The sequence below is a fragment of the Carassius carassius genome, chromosome 49 (genome assembly GCF_963082965.1).
Source record: "Carassius carassius chromosome 49, fCarCar2.1, whole genome shotgun sequence".
NCBI lineage: Eukaryota > Metazoa > Chordata > Actinopteri > Cypriniformes > Cyprinidae > Carassius > Carassius carassius.
Window position 1 is genome coordinate 4,890,742 of NC_081803.1, and position 21,055 is coordinate 4,911,796.

Sequence of the window (21,055 nt, forward strand, 5' to 3'; positions counted from 1 at the left end):
AGGCCCTCAAGTGGTGTAAAGCAGCAGAATACCATTCTGCCGTGGAGAGTGATGTTGACACATACACAAAAAGGCCAAAAAGAAAACCTCTCCGGTATGATGACAGCAGCGATGGTATGCATTACTTTCAGTCTTTGAGTATTGTGTAGTCCAATAAGACCTTCTGATAGTGAAACAGAAAAAGTCATATCATTATCAACTTTCAAACAATACATTGTTAACTGCACATTAATAATGTGTGATCTATTTAGATGAGACACTGCGGGCGACCCCAAGAAAAAGAAAGCATCAAGGTACCATTGTATATACCATTCAACAAATGGCAATTTAAATTCAGGTTAAAGTAAATTAACATTTTTCATGCTATTTAGATGGACCATTTCCTAAAAAAAAACCATCAATTGTTGAGAAAAGGCCAGACAAAGGTATAAGTATATGTGTATGCTCTTTTTAAACAACCAAATAAATTATTTAAAATTAATGTTTAAAATGAAACCCCCCCCCCCCTGAAAAACATTTGTTATTTTACATGTCTTTGATACAGCAACAGAGGCTACACTTCCCATCCCACCCCAACATAAACCAAGTACATTAGTACAAACACATCAAACAGTATAGTCCCATGAATACATAAAATATATTTTCTGCAATTACATGTAATTATTTTTTGTCTTTGTATACTCAAAATAGAAAAAGTCAAAGAGTCTTCCCAGAATGCAACCTATGACCATTCAGATCCCAGTACATCACATGATTTATCTAAAGGTAGAATTGAATAAATGCTTTAACTCTATGGGGTGAATTCATTAAGAATTAATCGCGTTTTGTGTACAGTACACTGTCTGTGCTGGTTTATAGCCAAATTGATAAACTAACTATGCAAATGGAAATTATTATTGGATAAATTACTGCTGCCATGATCTATACAGAAACTTCATTTTAATAATTTTCACGATAAATGTATTATTTTAAATTATTTAAGAATAATTTGTCATATATATAAATGTTGTACTTGTTGTACAGAACATAATGGCAATGACTTAATTAGATTGCAACTGCTTAAAACATTCTATTGGTGCCTAAGACAGGTTTTTATAGTAAAATATCACAGGCAAAAGTGGCACATCCATTTAGTGGATTTGTCTCAATGTTTTTCAAGGTTCAAGTTGACAACTGTGTTTTTATCATGCTTGCAGATCTTGATGAATCACCCATATTTGATTCTGTGTCCGTGGCAGAATATATTACTGAAGGTAAAATTTAATTTTTATTCAACATCTGTAAACTTTATTTGAATTGATTTTAGATTGAATTGAAAGTAGCTGATGTTAGAAGTTAGATGAGAGAATGATAATAACATTGTGTATGCAACAAAATAACATTGTTAAATTAGTCATATCATGAGGAATCAAATTTCACAAGAGTGACTTTTCCCACACAGGATAATTAAAAGTTGAGTGCTTGTTGTATAACATTACTTAACTTTTTTAGAGGAGAGACAAACATCTGCAAGGGCTGACAACACAAGGACCCAACGACCCAATGACCCAACGAAGAGTGAACTTAAAGGTACTTTTTATAGGCCTAAGAAACACATGCATCGAATGTAAATTCTAAAAAGAAAAAGAGTACATTTTGATACGGAGTTCTTCCGTTAGATAGTGCTTTAAGTGAATTATGGTGTAAAGTTAATTTTTCCTCCTATTAGATAGGTTTATGCTGTTTTTATTGTAGTTAATATATTACACTAACATTAGGCTACTTTTTGGCTCACCAAGTGTGTAACTTGTCTAATTGCAGAAACACTGGAGGTTCTGCTACGAAAAGTAGACAGCCTGGCAGCCACCCAGAGAGAAATACTCATCCTACTGAGGAAACGCCAGGGTCATCAGAGAACGGAAGACATCCTGGAGCTCAATATCGCTCAGAGCAAAGAGGAGCTTGAGGCCCTTGACCACGGTCTCAAAGACTCTGATTTCAGAAAGAGAGTGGTGAGTATTTTGGTTATTTCCAGGGCGCATGATATTTTTAAAAAACTGTGTATTATAGATTTATTTAAATATGATTTAACAATTACAAAAACACATTCATGGTTAAGTCATTATTGTTTTTAGCACTAATTTACAAGCAATGGAAAGTTGCATTAATATTATTTCAATTATTTTAATTAGTCATATATATTTTTACAATATATTCCTCCTCATTCCTAATAAATAAAATCTATAAATCGGTGATACAATTCTATAGTATGTATTTATGTAGCAAATATGCACAATTACTTTATAAATATAAGCAATTATGTAAGTTTCTACTTTTACATATTCAACAACAAAATTGTGACAATGAGAAATGAACAATGACTATGAGTTTGTTGACTGTACTAACCTGCATGCCAAACCATGATGTTTAACAGATTCACCATCTCAGCCTTATTGGTGGGGCAAATCCAGGGGATTGTGTGAGGAGAGTGATGCGGGCAGTAGCGACAAATATCGTGTGGAGCCACTTTAGTTTGAAGGGGAAAAGGGAGAAATTGCCTCTGATTGACACAACTCTGTGTAAAGTCATTAAACGTGAGTCTGAAAAAATAAGTCAAGAATGAACATTTCTTTCCATTCCTGGAAACATTTACTCATGTCATTTAAAAATGGCATGGAGATGCTTTGCAGAATGTTAAGCCATTTAAAAGTATAAAATCACTGTGCACTTATTTGTGTTACAAATATGAGCCATAACTTATTCACAATACTGCACTTGCCTCAATAATAATTCTAATAATAACTTTTGTAAGTGAAATACCTTTACCAAACTTAAAATTATAGTATTATATTGATAAAGTGAATTTGAGCACATAATTAAATGGTAGGCTACTTACAATGTAATATTCATGATTTCTGTTTTGTTCCAGATGCTGTTATGAAATGCAAGTCTGATCTGGGAGAGAAGGACATAGAGTGTTACATTGCAGAGACACTGAAACATGTGCCAGCCCAACTAAAAAAACATGTTCAGGTATTGATGTTGAATATAGGAAAATAGGGGGAACGAAGTCAAAATATTTCATATTAATCAGACAATGGTTCGATTTGATTGAAACAATGGAGGGCAAAACCTGCAAAACAATACATATTTAAACACGCAAATAAATATATAAATAAATCCACAAAATTCTACATAAATAATTAAATGTGCAAGAAAAAATAAAAATAAAAACGAATGTTGGGGGAAAATGTTAAAGGAAATGCAAAACGGAATGTTTTCTTGAATTTACAACACAAATAAATCTATCAAAACAAAGAAACTCTTAAGCTTTCTTAAACTCATACAGGTTTGGAACAACTTGAGGGTGAGTAAATGATGACAATTTTCATTTTTGAGTGAACTATCCCTACGTGTAAAAATCTTTTTGTTCCGTTTTGAATCGCCGGAAAGGGCATGACTTAAAATGAAAAGCATTTCATTTTTGCTTTTTCCAATCGATATTATTTATCAGGACTATAAAAACAAACATAAGATAACAACCATAAAATGTGTATAGTTACATTACCGGTCTGTAAACTTTTTTCTCCACAAATGTCCACGTTAACATCTGTTTTAGATAGAACTTAATAGCTTTATTTTAAGCTAAGTTAAGTCCAAAACACAATTTCCACGCTAGTCAACATTTTCACAGCATTTTTGTTAGGAAAAAGTTACAAACTGCTTTCATCACCCTGGACAGCTCCCATATCTAAGCTCATGTGCAGGATTAAATATTATTAAACCTAATATTATCTCCTCGATTTAATTAGCAAAATCTCTGTAATTTATTTACCTTAAGCCTATGAGTTTCCTCACAATATGCAACATTTAATCAACAGACATAAATAATCACTGCAGTTTGCCTACCCACACGGATTAGGTTAAGTTAGATCAAAATAAGACTTACCTTTGTCTTTGAGAAGATTTTAAAATGGTATATTATTCCTGAATAATTAGCAGTAGCAAGAAACTGAACATTTCCTGCGAAGAGGGAAAACACGTTTCATGGAGAAAATGTATTTTGCAGAGTCGTTACAACAGACGTTATTTTATATTTGAATATAATTAGAGGCGGATAATAACAACCAATCAGCAATCGCTCCTTCGGAGTCATTTCGGATTTGTTTTACTGTTGCTGCGGGGTTAAGGCAGTTATGTAGGCTACTATCAGACAAATTCACGGTGGGTGAATTTTATGTAGACGTTATCATATGCCCTACAAGGAACAATAAGAGCTTGCAGTGAAAATGCAAAAAAAAAACATTTTTTTAGCTAAGTAACCTTCAATTAAAGACATAATTTCGTCGTTTGGACCAAAAGAGTTTATAAATTGCGTTATTTACAAAAATATATATATAATATATAATGTGACAGTTTAAGTATCATATCCCTTATTTTGCCCTTTTTTTTAGCCTAATACAACTCTTATTTAAAGGTTACAATGAAAACGACTAACCTGTTGTTTTGTTGTTGTGCTGTTTCTTTAGGATCGACTGCCAGTACCTGCAGAATTGGAGTAGTTCGCTTGTTCTCCTCGAAGTGTTCCCTGTTCGAAGTGTTCCCGTTCAAGTGTCTTTCATTCCTCGAAGTGTTCCCGTCCAAGTGTCTTTCATTCCTCGAAGTGTTCCCTGTTCGAAGTGTTCCCGTCCAAGTGTCTTTCAATCCTCGAAGTGTTCCCTGTTCGAAGTGTTCCCATTCAAGTGTCTTTCATTCCTCGAAGTGTTCCCCTTTCGAAGTGTTCCCGTTCAAACAAATTAATGGTGTTATTATTATAATTAAAAAATGTTAATGTGTAGCTACTGTTGTTTTCCAAATAAATTAGCTGAATTTACCTAATTTTGAGTATGCATTCATCATTCAGCACATTTAAATAGTCTTTAAATGAGGTGTGGTGTGGGCAAATGAGGACACAAACTGTCCGCCTTGAAAATGACATATTTAGTACCAGCACAGGACGTTGTCACAACGTTGTGCTTACTAACTGGTAACGTCACAAAGTTACGTTGTCACACCGTCGTGCTTACTAACTGGCAACGTCACAAAGTTACGTTGTAGCAACGTATCTGGGAATTTCACTTTTCCGGTTGCCACGACGTAACTAATCACGTCGCCACGACGAAAGTTTAGTCACCAGATAACGTGGCAGTTACGTAACAGTTACGTATTTGTGTTAGCTGGGATGCTGGCTATTACAAGCCCAATAAGACTGACACAATTGATGTAGCTTTTGGTCAATTTAGCTGAGCTGGATGGTCGTAGCAGTTTCGGACATCCCGTCACGGGGTACCGGGTGAAATAAGCCTCAACAACAGGGCGATCCTTTGCTGTGACGGTTAGTGTAAAACACACCGACAGCAGTGTAATCAGCAACAACACCTTGAGGGACTCTCCACTCTTTAACCGACAAAGACCGTATTTGTTTCGCATTTGCTTAAATCTAACCATTTTAATACAGTATTTTGAATAAACTAGGAGCGGCCAATCCAAAACCGGCAGCGCAACATCAGCCGATTTCTGATTGGTTAAATTTTCCCACGGTCTGTGTGGTGCTGGGGAATGGGGATCATAGACAGTAAAAGAAGGTGAAAAAATCATTGTTCTCAAACTAACTAATTACCCAGTATTTATTTTTTGAGCGTGGGTGTAATTGAAAGGAAATTACTGATGCAACCGATACAAATACAAATTGAACTATCATCTGAAAAATATTATGTGACATTACATTGCTACAATTTTTTAGTTTGTTTTTGTACAATGTTTCAAATTCCATTTTTTTTCTTTCAGCTCAACATATAATGGTCTAATTAACATTATACCATGCTAACATTACAAAACCTGTTTTTTGATATTTTGAATGTGAAGCAAAACTCAAATAATAGACAAAACACCAATAATGAACAATTCTGTACTTTATTTAACGATCACCTTAATCACTGTCATCTTGCTGTAAACAGGACAAAGCAAAGAAAAAGGGAAGAAAGAATTGTGTTAGTGACTTTATTTTCTTCTTCAATTGCAATTAAAAAAAACTCCTCATTTATAAGTTGCTTTGGATAAAAGCGTCTGCTAAATGAATAAATGTAAAATGTAATGTAAATGCATAAGGTAAAATAATTACTTTCTGGGAGGCAAATGTTGCTTCTTTTCTCATTCTTTTTGCAATCACCCGGTCAAATTCCTCAACTTCACTAAAATAAAAGATGAATGCCATTGTCAAAAATATTGTGTAATAATAATATTTTTTTTGCATATGCAAATTACAAGCATACCTAGGGTGATAAGTAGGGCCACGAAGGAACACCTCCTCAGCCTCCTGCCAGGATAATGCCTGCAGCTCACATAGGCCATGAATGATGGCCTGTCCATATAAATAAATACATTAATTAATGTATAAAACATTTCAACTTATGGCAATATTAGAAACAATCCAATTGACAAACATGTGCGGGCCTACCTCAGGAAAAAGAAAACTACAAATGAACTCCACTTCATTTGTGAAGTTCAGTTGAGTTTTACAATTGTGTAGCAGAGCTTTGAGGTGTTCAAAAAGAATGGCACACTGCTGCTCACTGCCCATGAAGATTGGCACACGTGGCTTTAGGGGGAACCACTTTGATGGTTTCCCATTGAGAACATCATGCGGGGCCAACAAAAAGTGTTGTTTTATATATACACAAGCCATCAATGAATAATTGGCATAACCATTAAAAATATAGCTAAAGAGCATATTGGATAATCAGTTGACAATGTTGTAGTTGACAATGAGCACAGCCCTGGGTGAGTCATTTAGGAATGCTAATCTTTAAATGGTGAAAAATGAGCATTTCAGTACCACTAAATGCCGCTCTGTTCCCTTTGAAGACACAATGCAGTCCACCAGTGCTTCTTCAGTTCTTGTCCGATCTTGGACTGCTTGGACGTGCTGTGGGACATCTTGTGTGGTGCTTCTGCTTCTTTTTAGCCTATACAGAGGTTGAGTTTTTGCCTCCAATAAGCATTTTGCCTCGTCTGTCCAGAAGGCAAACCTGCGCCCATAGCTTGCAAACAATAATAAATAAAAAATTATAGGAATAATAATAAAAAGAAAAGAAAAGAAATTGTCGCTTAAGAGAGTTATTAAGGGTGTTTAGTTACTCATGCTAAATAAAATGTTGTATTGAAAAAATATTCAAAAGTAAATTAATTTAAATAAATTTAACTCATATATGGGACCTCTGAATAATATTTTACCAAAATGTACAATACTTTTTGACATACCCGTCAATTTGAAATCGTTCCATTAGCACCAAGGCACCACCATTTTCTAATCATGGGCATGTCAACCTGAAAGAAATGCCCAGTTAAAGGTCATACTGTTTTCTACTTTTACCAAATAAACTTAAAGTAAATTAAATAAACATAAATTTCCTTTTTTTAACTTACCTCTTGGAAATCGAACTCGATGTCACAGACCATTGAGAGGGTGTACTGAAATACAGGAGACAAGCTGTTGTTAACACTGTTCACTAGACCTTACTTATAAACAAATGAAAGACCCTACCATCAGCACAAAAACACCACAGTCATTCCCTCTTGTCTGACGTGGCAAAGCCTATGATTGAGAAAATGAGAAAGTCAGTTTAGAAATGAATAATAGATAAAAGGTACGGATGCAAAATAATAATTTGTGCAGTAGAATTATCACCGAAAAATCCTTTCCAGTCATTTCTGTCCAGATCCCTGGATCAATTTGGTTGGCAATTTGTCTGTAGACAAAAAAACATGAATATGACTGATCAAATTTAAATGACAGCTCATCTGTAACCTGAGAACAGTGTCAGACACACCATGCAAAACAGGCTAAATGAACGTAGCCAAAACATGCAAGAAATGGCTAGGAGAACATAGCCAAAAATTAGAGTTAAGGCAATAGAACATGGCCTTTAAACTTTGAACAAAGCTAATTGTATAGTAGAACAAAAGCTAGAAATGGCTAAAGGAACATAGCCAAAATTAGAGCCTGAAACTGCAGGTCTAAATTCATAGGTGGACCTAAAAATTGCTCTGTATTCCACATCTCCAAAGCCGGATTCGTGCTCTGCATACTGAGAGTCTAAAAAGACTATCTTCCTTCGAAGTGGCCTCATAATCTATAATGTGTTAAGGTGTAACAAGATTTATTTCTAAAGTTCTTGGAAGAAGCATTGATGATAAATTTAGTTTTAGAAACACAACAATTACGCTGTAATCAACATATCTATGAGACACTCAATATCTAGTAAGAAATAATTCCTTACACAGACAATGTAGTGGTCAGGGCCATTAGCTTTTGTCCATGCTGGAAAGACTATCAAGTCTTTCATATCTGCATCCTCCTAAAATTGATTTCAGAAATTATGAAATTTTTTAAATAAGAATTTATGCCTTTTTATAGTTTTTACCTCCCACTCACTATATACACTCACCGGTAATGCTGTAACAATGTTTGGGGTTTCCTTCCAAGTAGGAACAACATAAAAGTTCTCTATGCATATATCTTTGCCCTATGGAAAAAGAAAGCAAGCAAAAATGTAGGTTAATTCAGACACATGTATACTCTTTGAGAGTACTCTTCGAGAGTTACATTGTAATATTTTATATACATACAATATTCCGAGCCATTTCAATAATAAGCTGCATGCAGGCGTTTCCAATCTGCAATAAATAATTAAATTAGTCACTCATTAGTGAATGTTTAAATACAAATATAGCTTTCCAAATGCAGACTGCTTACGTGTGAATCCATATCCCTCAGCAAACCCAAGCTCCAAAACTCCTCTCTAATGAGACACAATTTCCCCTCCACAAATATTAAATAGACTGTTCATATGTTGGTGTATCGATGAGCTATAAAGCAGTTTGATTAAAAAAGAAATCATTGAATAAAATTGACGATACTCACCGTGTTTCGGTTCTTCACGTGTTTATCCATGTGTTTATCCGATCCAATTTGATAGGTGGCGCTGTCTCGAAAAACGAGGGGTCTGAGAATGCGGGACTCTGGGTGCGGGACAGCTTCATACTACTCGGAGACCCGGGACGCCGGGAAGAAGAAGAGGGGCAGGCAGCCTCCAGAAATGCTACACCTCATGTTCGCTGTGTCCGTGTGGCTGGTGACGGGCACCACTATATCCAGCCTCAACAAATGGATATTCGCCGTGTACAATTTCAGATACCCGCTGCTTCTGTCAGCCCTCCACATGCTGACGGCCATCGTGGTGGACTACGGACTGATCAAGTGCAGGGTGATCCGGCACAGAGGCGTTGGAGAGCAGGATTTAACCATCCCATGCCCATCTGCCTCGGGGCGTCGTTCAGCATCATGGGCGAGCTCCAGTTCGACCAGACCGGCTGCCTGTTCGTGTTCGCCGCCACCATGTTAAGAGGCGTTAAAACCATTCAACAAAGTACGTTTTATTTTTTAATCATTATTAATGCCATTGCCATATACAAGCAGGGCACAATGATATATATATATATATATATATATATATATATATATATATATATATATATATATATATATAAATAACAGTTCTAGAGTACATTGAATAATAAGTTAAACATTATATATACACACTAGAGGAAAGGGGTTCTTCAATAAAGTAATAAAGCCTTAAGAATGTTAGAACAATTTAAGCGAACCGGTTCGTTTGAACAATTCAATTTTAATGAATGGTTCACTCATACGGTGCCTGGGAGATGCATTGGTCGGTCCACATACGTTCACACCCCTATGCGACCTGTATCTGATCTTTCCATGACAGTCTGAACGACACAGATCCGATCTTTTCAAATGTGACCCAGGCCACTTGGGTATGTGGTCCTGAATCCGATACGTATCCGATCTTTTGAAATGCGACCTCCGTCCAGTGTTGCCAGATTGTAAATGTCCAAGTATCGTACCAGAAGTTCAAAATTATCGTATTTGGAAGAAAATTATCGTACACGAGTCAAAAGAGTTATCTATTCTAAACCAACTACATTTTAACACGGCCTGCAAAGTATGGTTGGATGGAAGCAGTACAACAAAATACTATCCCATTATTTTCAGTGACTGTCTGCGTCGCGGCGCATATTAAAACATATTAAAATGATTTTAACATTTGCTTTGTCGCGTCCAGTGTATTTGGACGCGGAATTTAGCTGTTGCAGTGTGGCGCAGTTAACTCATAACTACACATCTGAGCCGCTTTCATTGGAAGACTGCGTGTTGCCAGATGTTGAAGGATTTCTTGCTGTCATGGACCGCAACATAGTGCTCGTTGGCCTTAAAGCAGGGCACCACCCTCCCTGAGGTGCACACGAACGCATTTAGTGTCTGTAATGAGCCGATTAAGTGTATGAGTAAAGAAGCCCTATGACTGCAACTGTCATCATTTAACTTTTCATAAAATTCTGAAATTATCGTACATTACGGGATTTTTTTCATTATTGATCGTACATCGTACAGAGGTAAAGATTATCGTACAAATACGATAATTATCGTACGTCTGGCAACACTGCCTCCGTCTGAACGGCCAGGCCACATGTATCCGACCCGTACGTCATTGATACGCTACAAACGTCATACGTCTGTGTTAAAGTAGGCGGGAACGAGAAGATAAACTGATGAATTTCTGTATTAGTGAAGCCACTCACATCAGTATCCCACCACTCCTGGCTGCGACTCCGCACCCACACGTTTCTCTGTACCGACGTTGCTAACACTGCTCCACAAAACGCCATGGCCAAAAACCTTGCTCTCCTCCTTCTTTGTAATTTTCTTCTTAAAACGAGAAGATTGTAATTGTGCTGGCTCCGTTGGGAAAATAACTTTAATATTGCAAAAAGAGCTCCGCTGTTGACTACACTGTTGTTGACATCCATGTTTAACGTTAGCTACTTCCGCAAACAACGAGTGACGTCGTTGAGCGTTGAGTACTCTTCTGCGCAAACCTGTGTGACCATAGCAACCAGGGATGGAAATTAGCACCCGCCACCAACCAAATCCGGGTGATTTTGTGTTGTGGCCACTGATCTATAATATAGTGGTTGTGGTGGTTAAACTTGCTTCACCTACCGGCCACTGTGGCGGGTAAATAAAAATAGCATACTGTTTCACCCGGCCGGTGGACAAAAAAGTTAATTTCAATCCCTGGTGTGTGTACAGCACGCAATAAAGTGTAATATCATCCGAAGCAGCTACGTGGAGAAAGGCAGTGTAAACCGGGCTCGAAACAGCGGCGTTGTTCCCAGTACAGTGTTTGCAGCTGAAGTTAGTGCCGCCGGCGGAGTGATATATTAGTTGGTTATTTACAGTGCTTTTTTTTTTCTCAATGGATGTGCAACGCACCTGTATAATGTACCGTAAACTCTAGTGTTAAGGCGCACAAATCGCCGTTGTTTTCTCTCACACTCACATAGAGAAAGAGAGACAGGGGATTGACGTGTTACATTTAAACAATATTATTTGTTGTATTTTCCTGTCAAAATAACAGCGTTCCTATGGAAGACTTCAGCTTTCAAGAACAGCCGGGTTTTCCGGTAGTGGGTGGAGTTAATGCGCGAACGGCAATCTCATTGGCTGGCGCTCACTTATTATCGTCCCTGTTTTGATTTCAGCAAATCAGTTCGAGCGAACACACAAAACCTAATTAATATTCATGAATCCAGTATTATCAGTATTTTTGTAAGGTTTTTTTTCCCCCAATTTTTTTTTTTTTTTACAGAAACACTGAATGACCAAAACAGCACCACCACCAGTCCAGTTAAAATGTTCAGTTTAAACGACTAATAAGCATTCAAACATGGTTATCAAGTTTACTTCTAATTACTAATTACTTCTAAGTTCTATTCTTAAATGATACTTGATTATTATAAAGCTTGACTGACTTGCGAGTAAACTAAAATAATTACTAGCCAATGGCGATTCAATTGCCAAGGTGTCCGTAGAGGTTTTTAAGTTGTTATGTAGAAACAACATTGTATCACTACACATGTTTGACAGCTCTGGAGTGACAAGACGCGTAAAAACGATATATTAAAAACGATGTGCGTTCGTTTGTCGATGGTGTAAAAGTTTGCGAGCCGAGATTTCTTTCAGTGATACAGTGTTGAACAGGGGACTTTTCCCCACGTGTTCCCTCAACCAAAAAATAAATAAATAAATAAAAAAAATAAAAAAAAACACACTTACATATACAAATACTGATGAATCCTTTGCTTTGGAATTAAATACAACATTATTAATGTGTACGAAAACTGTTTAGAATATTAAAAATATTTTTAAAAAAAATTCTGTGCATTAAAGTTGAGTGCAGTGTATCATCGGTTGGGCTATGGAGTTGAGAGAATGAGCTACTTCAGCAAGAGTCGGCTGTTTCAAAACCTAGTAAGCTGCCTAGATAGGCAGCATTTTTGAGCATCACTGAAAGAGAAAATGTCAGTATTTCATTGAGACTCAAGATTAAATAAACTGCTTAAGTATTGTAGATCTTGTAGTATTAATTTTCACGTGCAGTTACACATTGTCAGTTAAAAACAAGAAAGTGGCTGCTCACTAAAAACATGCTCTTTTTTTGGCCACAGTGGCCAGTGGACAAAAAAGTTAATTTCCATCCCTGATAGCAACCTGGGATTATCAGTGATTTATTCATTAAGATTTTGTTTTGAATTAAGAAATGCGTCAAGCAGGGGTGGTTCTAGGGTGAGTGGAGATCCGGGGCTTAGCCCAGAAAAATCCATGTATGTGACTTTTTATTTTAATAAATCAGAAAGATTTACCTTGTTTAAAATATACAAAAACAATTAAAACAAAAACAAATTTAAAACATTTTATTTAAAGTTTATCCCTTGTATCCTGACACATATGCTGATGTTGTGTCTCTATTTCACTTTTTTTTTGTCTTTGTCTCTGTTTTCTTTTCTTTTCCAATCAAGCCTGACTGGCTACACTCGTCCTGGTAGAACAGGGATAAGAAGCAAACATTAAGCAGTGCACTGACATACTCTTACTCTACAAAGATATACTGGTCAAAACACTTTCTCTCTGTGTTGTTTTCTGTATCAAATATAAAATTTGGAATACAGAAATATGAAATTATGAAAAAAATTAGAATGGTACTTTGCCACTAGGTGGCGGCATGCCACTGCCTTAATGAGTGAGTCGGTCAGTCACAGTGTTGCCAGACGTACGATAATTATCGTATTTGTACGATAATGTTTACCTCTGCACGATGTATGATCAATAATAATAAAAAAATCCCGTAATGTACGATAATTTTAGAATTTTATGGAAATTTAAATGATGGTAGTTGCAGTCATAGGGCTACTTTACTCATACGCGAAATCGGCTCATTACAGACACTCTAAATGCGTTCGTGTGCACCTGAGGGTGTGTTAAGAATGCAGGAGAGTGCCCTGTTTTAAAGTCAATGATCACTAGTTGCGGTCCATGACAGCAAGAACCCCTTCAACATCTGGCAACACGCAGGATTTCGATGACAGCAGCTCAGATGTGGATTTACTGCACCACGTAGCAACAACTAAATTCCTTCTTCACTGGACGCGACAAAGCAAGTGTTAAAAATAATTTTAATATATTTTAATATGCACCGTGACGCAGACAGTCACTGAAAATAATGGGATAGTATTTTGTCTCACTGCTTCTGTCCAACAATAAGCCTTGTTATCTATTGTGGTAATTTGCAGGTCATGTCAAAATGTTGTTGGTTTAGAATAGATAAATTACTCTTTTGACTCATGTACGATAATTTTCTTCCAAATACGATAATTTTGAACTTCTGGTACGATACTTGGACATTTCCAATCTGGCAACACTGGTCAGTCATTTAATCAATGAATTCGTTTGAAACGGATGATTCATTCAGAAAAAAATTACGCTAAAAGTTACTCAAGCAAATTTATTCAGAAAACACCGCTGTGTGTTGCTGCAGAGCTCAACAACATGCTTTGTTTGGAACCATTTCCTTTGCGAAATATGTTTTTTTTATTATCTTGTTTATTGAATTGTTGTCCTGACAGAAAAGTCTGCCACAGACCGTGCTAAGCAAACATTATAACTGCTCTGTGTGTGTGTGTGTGTGTGTGTGTGTGTGTGTGTTCTGTGCTGCGCAACCGTTAATTGTTAGATGTTCAAAATGTAACGTTAAATCAGAACCAATTTAAAACCGAAAAAGAAATGTAATACTATGATTAAAAGTTACAGATACCTGAAGCTTTTGTATCTTGGCGTTCAAGTGTTGGCTGGTGGTGTTTTACTTCCTTTTTTTTTTTTTAAGAATTTTGAAATATCCATTTAAATTTTCAAATAAATTGATCTAGTAAAATACTACACGCCAACAAACTGCCTGCCTCCAAAAGATCTCATTTCATTGGCTGGATCGTACAGACGCTCATCGATGGTTGGCCAGTTTCCATGTCAGTGGGCAGTTTTTGTCGGGTGTGAATGACAACGCGTAAATTGACAGACACTGTAGACGTGAGAGTCGAGAGATATTTATTTATTTATTTAAATATAAATAATTTACTTGATTGGGCATGAAAACTCATTGATGGCATGGTGGTAATAAAAACATTCGGGGCTTTACTAAAAACATTCGGGGCTCCAGCACCCTTAGCCCACCCCTAGCGCCGCCCATGGCGTCAAGGCATCAAGAGCCACCACACACAGAAGTGTCAAGGGATTTGGCTACAGTTGTCGTATTCCTCTTGTGAAGCCACTCTTGTACCACAGACAACATCAGAGGCATCTTATCTTGGCTAAGGAGAAGAAGAAATGGACTTTTGCCATTGGTCCTTTTTTCAGATGAGAGCAAGTTTTGTATTTCATTTGGAAACCAAAGACCTAGAGTCTGGAGGAAGGGTGGAGAAGCTCATAGCCCAAGTTGCTTGAAGTCCAGTGTTAAGTTTGCACAGTCTGTGATGATTTGGGGTACAATGTCATCTGCTGGTGTTGGTCCATTGTGTTTTTTTAAAACCAAAGTCACTGCACCCATTTACCAAGTAATCTTGGAGCACTTTATGCTTCCTTCTGCTGACCAGCTTTTTGAAGATGCTGATTTCATTTTCAAGCGGGATTTGGCACCTGCCCACACTGTCAAAGCACCAAAAGTTGGTTAAATGACCATTGTGTTGGTGTGCTTGACTGGCCAGCAAACTCACCAGACCTGAACCCCAGAGAGAATCTATGGTGTTTCACAATTTTAATTTTTATTACTGAAATAAATGAACTTTTCCTCGACAATCAAATTTATTGAGATGCACCTTTAAGGCTGTGGTTCTCTCGGTTTGTTGTGCATCTTTTTCTTCCACACTTTTTCCTTCCACTCAACTTTCTGTTAACATGCTTGGATACAGCACTCTGTGAACAGCCAGCTTCTTTGGCAATAAATGTTTGTGTCTTACCCTCCTTGTGAAGAGTGTCAATGATTGTCTTGTGGACAACTGTCAGATCAGCAGTCTTCCCCATGATTGTGTAGCCTAGCGAACCAAACTAAGAGACCATTTTGAAGGCTCAGGAAACCTTTGCAGGTGTTTTGAGTTGATTTGCTGATTGGCGTGTCACCATATTCTAATTTGTTGAGATAGTGAATTGGTGGTTTTTTGTTAAATGTGAGCCAAAATCATAATTAAAAGAACCAAAGACTTAATCTACTTCAGTCTGTGTGCACTGAATTTATTTAATACATCAGTTTCACAATTTGAGTTGAATTACTGAAATAAATGAACTTTTCAACGACATTCTAATTTATTGAGATGTATCTGTATCATTTTTTCATAAGTTTTGACGTGATGTGATGATAAATGTGTTGTTTACATTTACAAATTAAACTATGTGAATTATTTCTCAATGAAACACTATAGTATTTATAATTATGGTCTATTAATTAGCCAATAAAATGAAATATGTGTTGGCATAATCAAAGCTTTATTGGCATGTCCAGCATTTACAGTAGGCTATTATTTACAAAAATGTTCGAACGTTAAGTAAAGAGATCGAAATTAATTAATGAATATAAAATAAAACCAATAATAATAGAATAATAATAATAATAATATTAACATAGAATATTATCACGTTCCCACGAGTTATGTCATGGCCACAACAAAACTGAGTGAACTGACCATGGCATTTCCCGGGCACCGTACACTACGAGTGTTTTTTTGTTTGTTTTATTTTTGCAGTAAATACTGTTACATTGTTTTTGAGAGTCTGGAGTCTGGTGCTTACCTCCTGCCAATAGGACAGGAATGATTTAGCCATATAGATTCAGGGTTTTCACAGTCATGGGAAAACATGGAAATAATTGGGAATTTTAACTGTAAATGTCAAAGTAATTGATAGATTAATTCTCATGTTCAGCTTCAAAATATTTCATTGGATATAAACCGCTTTTTGTAGAATCCCTTATTCATTTATTATATTTAATATTTTTATAAATTTTTTGTAAAAGAAAAAAAAAATATTCCGTGACCACGAACGGGAAAAGTCAAAGTAATGCCATAGAAATGAATAAAAGTCAAATTAAGGAGTTGAAGTTTAGATTCCTAAACAAGTCAAGAGATTCTCTAACGCTTTTTGAATCATGTTGAGTGAATCACCTAAAAGTCGGATGCCTATAATGCAATTTCTCATAGCTGCAGAGCGTTTTTCTGATCTCTTTGACAATAAAACATGTACAAAGTTTTAAAAAGGAATTTGAATCTGTATATAACTTAATCATCATTCAGAAAGCCACCGGCTGTTTTAGTGACGTGAAAATATTCTTAACCAAATGTTCCTGAGAGCAAAGCCTATTATTTGTCTCTCCATTTGTGTAGTTCACAATCTCCCGGTCGTTATGTATGTACGTTCCTAGTGTGTGTCTGAATCCGAAAGGAGAACGTCCAGTCTGCCAACAGCTGGCCAAATCCCGTTCCTGACACTCGCCCGTTAGCGCTGCTGCTGCTGTTCTAACCTGATTTCCCAAATAACAAATGACCTCACACTAACGGATAGGGATTAGACCCGTAACTGTTTTTGATTTCTTAAAATGAGAGTCAGTTGAGCTCCATTAGTTTAAGTGACCTCCTCCCAAGAGTGGTTATGTGGGTGACTGGCCCTGAGAACATCAAAGAGTCTGTCTGTTTTGTACACTGTTAGTGTTTTTATGACTATATATCTTGTCAGATACAGCCGCAGCCATGTTATTCAATGCTATGTGTGTCAAAGAAAATTATTTAGTCATTGTAGAATTACATAACATATCCTGCAGTTTGCATGCAATCTAAATGGGCAGTGCCTTGTTTTTAACAAAGTCAGCGTTGTTTGTTCGATGTGTACAGTACAGCAATGACTGGTCAATATTAGGAAACCATGAACTACTGCTACCTCTGCTACTAATAATAATGTAAAAAAAAAAAAAATAAGGCAAATATATATAGCCTTGGTCAGGGTGTGATTATCACTATAATAATAATAATAATATTAATAATAATAATAATAATAATGATTTAATGTCGTGATTGAAATTTTATTTTGAAATTTAGATAATGTTTAAATAGTGCAATTCATATACAATGAACAGTAAAAATACAGAAAATAATAAATAAGTTAAATGTGATTGATTGTTAGCCAACAAATTCATGAATATACAACTAAATACATTTATAACAAGCAGCTACAATGCCTATTACAAGGAAGACAAATATAAGACCACTGTAGCAAGATTACAATATGATATAAAACATTACAATATAACATTTCTTTAATCTATATAGCCTACCAGTCAACAGTTTTTGAAGACTAAGATGTTTAAGGTTTTTTAGAAGTCTCATCTGCTCACCAAGCCTGCATTTATTCGATCCAAAGTACAGCTAAAAAAAAGGTAATATTGTGAAATATTTTTACTATTTAAAATACCTTTTCTATTCGAATATATTTTAAAATTAAATTTTTCCTGTGATCAAAGGTGAATTTTCAGCATCATTACTCCAGTTTTCAGTGTCACATCCTTCAGAAATCATTCTAATATGCTGAATATTTAAAACAGCTGAGTACATTTTTTAAATGTATATTTATGCATACCAGCTCTTGAAAATCTCTATGCGAACAAATTTGACTGAAAAGGTGCGGGGGACGAATTTCCATGATATTAAAAGTGTGGGGGACACGTCCCCCCCATAGACAGTAAAAGAAAGGTCCCCCCGCGTAATCTACGCCCCTGCTTACGTTACTCATTTGGTGCCACTCACAAGCCTGCGTGACGTGTTTCCAATCACGGTACAAATCCTCAAACATAGTGTCATTTAAATGTCGACAAATCTTGCAGAACACGGCATCGTCTTTTATAACTCTAGAAAAGTGGAACTTTGTGTACCACTTAGCAGCAAAATGTCTAGACTTGCCGTTTATTTGCGCGAAAACTGGCGTAAATGCAATATTACTCCGTAATGGGGCAGAGCAGGTGGTTCATCAAGTGTGGATAAATCAGCTGGTATGTTGATGGGTTGATGTTGATGTTTCAGGTTCTATTCTCGTTTTTTTAATATATATATATATATATATATATATATATATATATATATTTAATTAAATATGTCTGTTTAGACATGCTCATCTTGTGTCATGCGTGTTAAAAGTTTACTTCACTAGCAGACGTAAACTCATCTTCCCACCCCCCAACAATACGCGATTGGCTAAACAGTACTGGCTGTTGCAGTAAGGCAATTATATGAAAAGGGTTTCGCTCTACAGTATTTTTTTTTTTTTTTTTTTTATGAAACTGTGTTTAAGTGATCAGTATGTCACATATGCATATTTTTTTTCTGCCTTCCCACATTTTTTTTCCTTTTTTTTTTTTTTTTTTGTCTGTTCTGATTGGGTGGGCCAGCCGTCAATTTGAGTGGGATTGAGTGGGATTATGTAGCCTCGCCCCTGGTATATATATATATATATATATATATATATATATATATACACACATGTATATGTGTGTGTGTGTGACAATGGACCACAAATTCAGTCATAAGGGTTAATTTCTCGAAATTGAATCTGGAAGATACAAAATATCTTCATGGAACATGATCTTTACTTAATATCCTACAGATTTTTGGCATAAAATGAAAATCTATAATTTTGACCAATACAATGTTTTTGTGGCTATTGCTAAAAATATTCTCCAGTGACTTAAGACTGGTTTTGTGGTCCAGGGTCACACACACACATATATATATATATATATATATATATATATATATATATATATATATATATATATATATATATATATATATGGAGAGATACTCCATGTAGGCTTATGTAGGTCATCTGTAGGTTTTATGTTTCAGTGGCCTATTTTAGCTGTGACCATTGCAGCAGAGGTGAAGGTTGTCTACTGTATACATCGCACCATAGCTCAGCATGTGCTTTGGTAAATGACTATCCAAATGGCCACAAAATGTGTCAGTGCTGAGCAACTACATATAGAGGTATAATAGCTCAACTGAAACATTCTTTCTTTTGTATATGTATTATTATCAGGCATCTTGCTCCAGGAGGAGAAGATCAACTCTGTCTTCCTACTGTATCTGATGTCCATCCCCAGCTTCTGCATCCTGGCTGTAGCCGCCCTGGCTCTGGAGAACTGGGCCGCGCTGCAGTCCCCTTTCCAGTATGACCACCACCTCTGGGGTTTCATCTTGCTCAGCTGCCTGGGCTCAGTGCTTTACAACCTGGCCAGCTGCTGTGTCATTACCCTGACCTCTGCTGTCACGCTGCACATCCTGGGCAACCTGAATGTGGTGGGGAACCTGCTGCTGTCCCAGCTGCTGTTTGGGCACGAGCTGACGGCTCTTAGCTGTGCTGGAGCTGCTCTCACCCTCTCAGGCATGATCATCTACCAGAACTCAGAGATCATCGTAGCTTACATCGACGCACGGAGAGACAGGACACCAACTGGTGGCAGTGGAGAGGACGTGGCTTGTGTTAAGAAGATTGACTCGAGCATATCAGAGACTCCGGAACCTTGTTCAGAAGAAGAATTATCTGCAGAAGCAGCACAAGAAACTAAAGAGAGGACAGATAATCAGGTTCATGAGAAATCAGACTGAAGCCTGAGTTCCAAAACCTAGTGAGCTGCAGTGCTGCTGTCTATAGCCAAACACCAGAAGTGTTTTCTTGTTATGGAGCACAAAATGAAACAACCACTTTCTTTAGATGAAAAAGAGAAGCTTGGACCAGAGTTACTATAGTTAATTAAAACTGAAACTAGAACCATAAAAATATTAAATAAATGATAAATGAAGTAAAATATCATTAAAGTTTTATTCTCATATTATTTTAGCTAGTTGCAGAGACAACATTTCTCATTTTAGTTTAACTTGATGTACTAATTTTTTTTTTTTTTAAAGTTGCCACCTTGTGGACAAACTAATTAGTGCAAACTGATTTAAGACTCACCTGTGAGTTGACTGTGTACAGAGCATGTGCGATTAGAAAAGTCTGTCTGCGCACATACAAACCAAAGTATATTTTGGGCTTAAAGTTTAGCGATAGCATGTTGCTAAGCCAATACTGTAATATTCTAATAAGCATAAAATAGCAATACCATGACTTAGGAGCCCTTGAGCAAGGCACCGAACCCCCAACTGCTCCCCGGGCGCCGCAGCATAAATGGCTGCCCACTGCTCCGAGTGTGTGTTCACTGCTCTGTGTGTGTGTGTGCACTTTGGATGGGTTAAATGCAGAGCACGATTTCTGAGTATGGGTGACCATACTTGGCTGAATGTCACGTCACTTTTTTTAACTTTTTTTTTTTTAAAACAGAGCACAACAATAGTGGATAAAATAGTCTATTTTTAATTAGATTTAACTATTTCATTGATACATTTCAGTCCTTTATATTTACATTTAATATTTCCCTGCTTTGTCTACCATTTTTTGATTTTTTGTTTATTTTTTTTCCCACTGAGCTCATCACAGTGCAGAATGTATCATAAAGGATATGTGTAGTTTTGATACGCTGGGAATGGG

General features: G+C 36.5%; 1 pseudogene; it reads left to right on the forward strand.

Moving 5' to 3' along the window:
- Positions 1–1,186: 1,186 nt before the first annotated feature.
- LOC132132340 (solute carrier family 35 member E4-like) lies at positions 1,187–20,335 on the forward strand (annotated as a pseudogene).
- Positions 20,336–21,055: the final 720 nt, after the last annotated feature.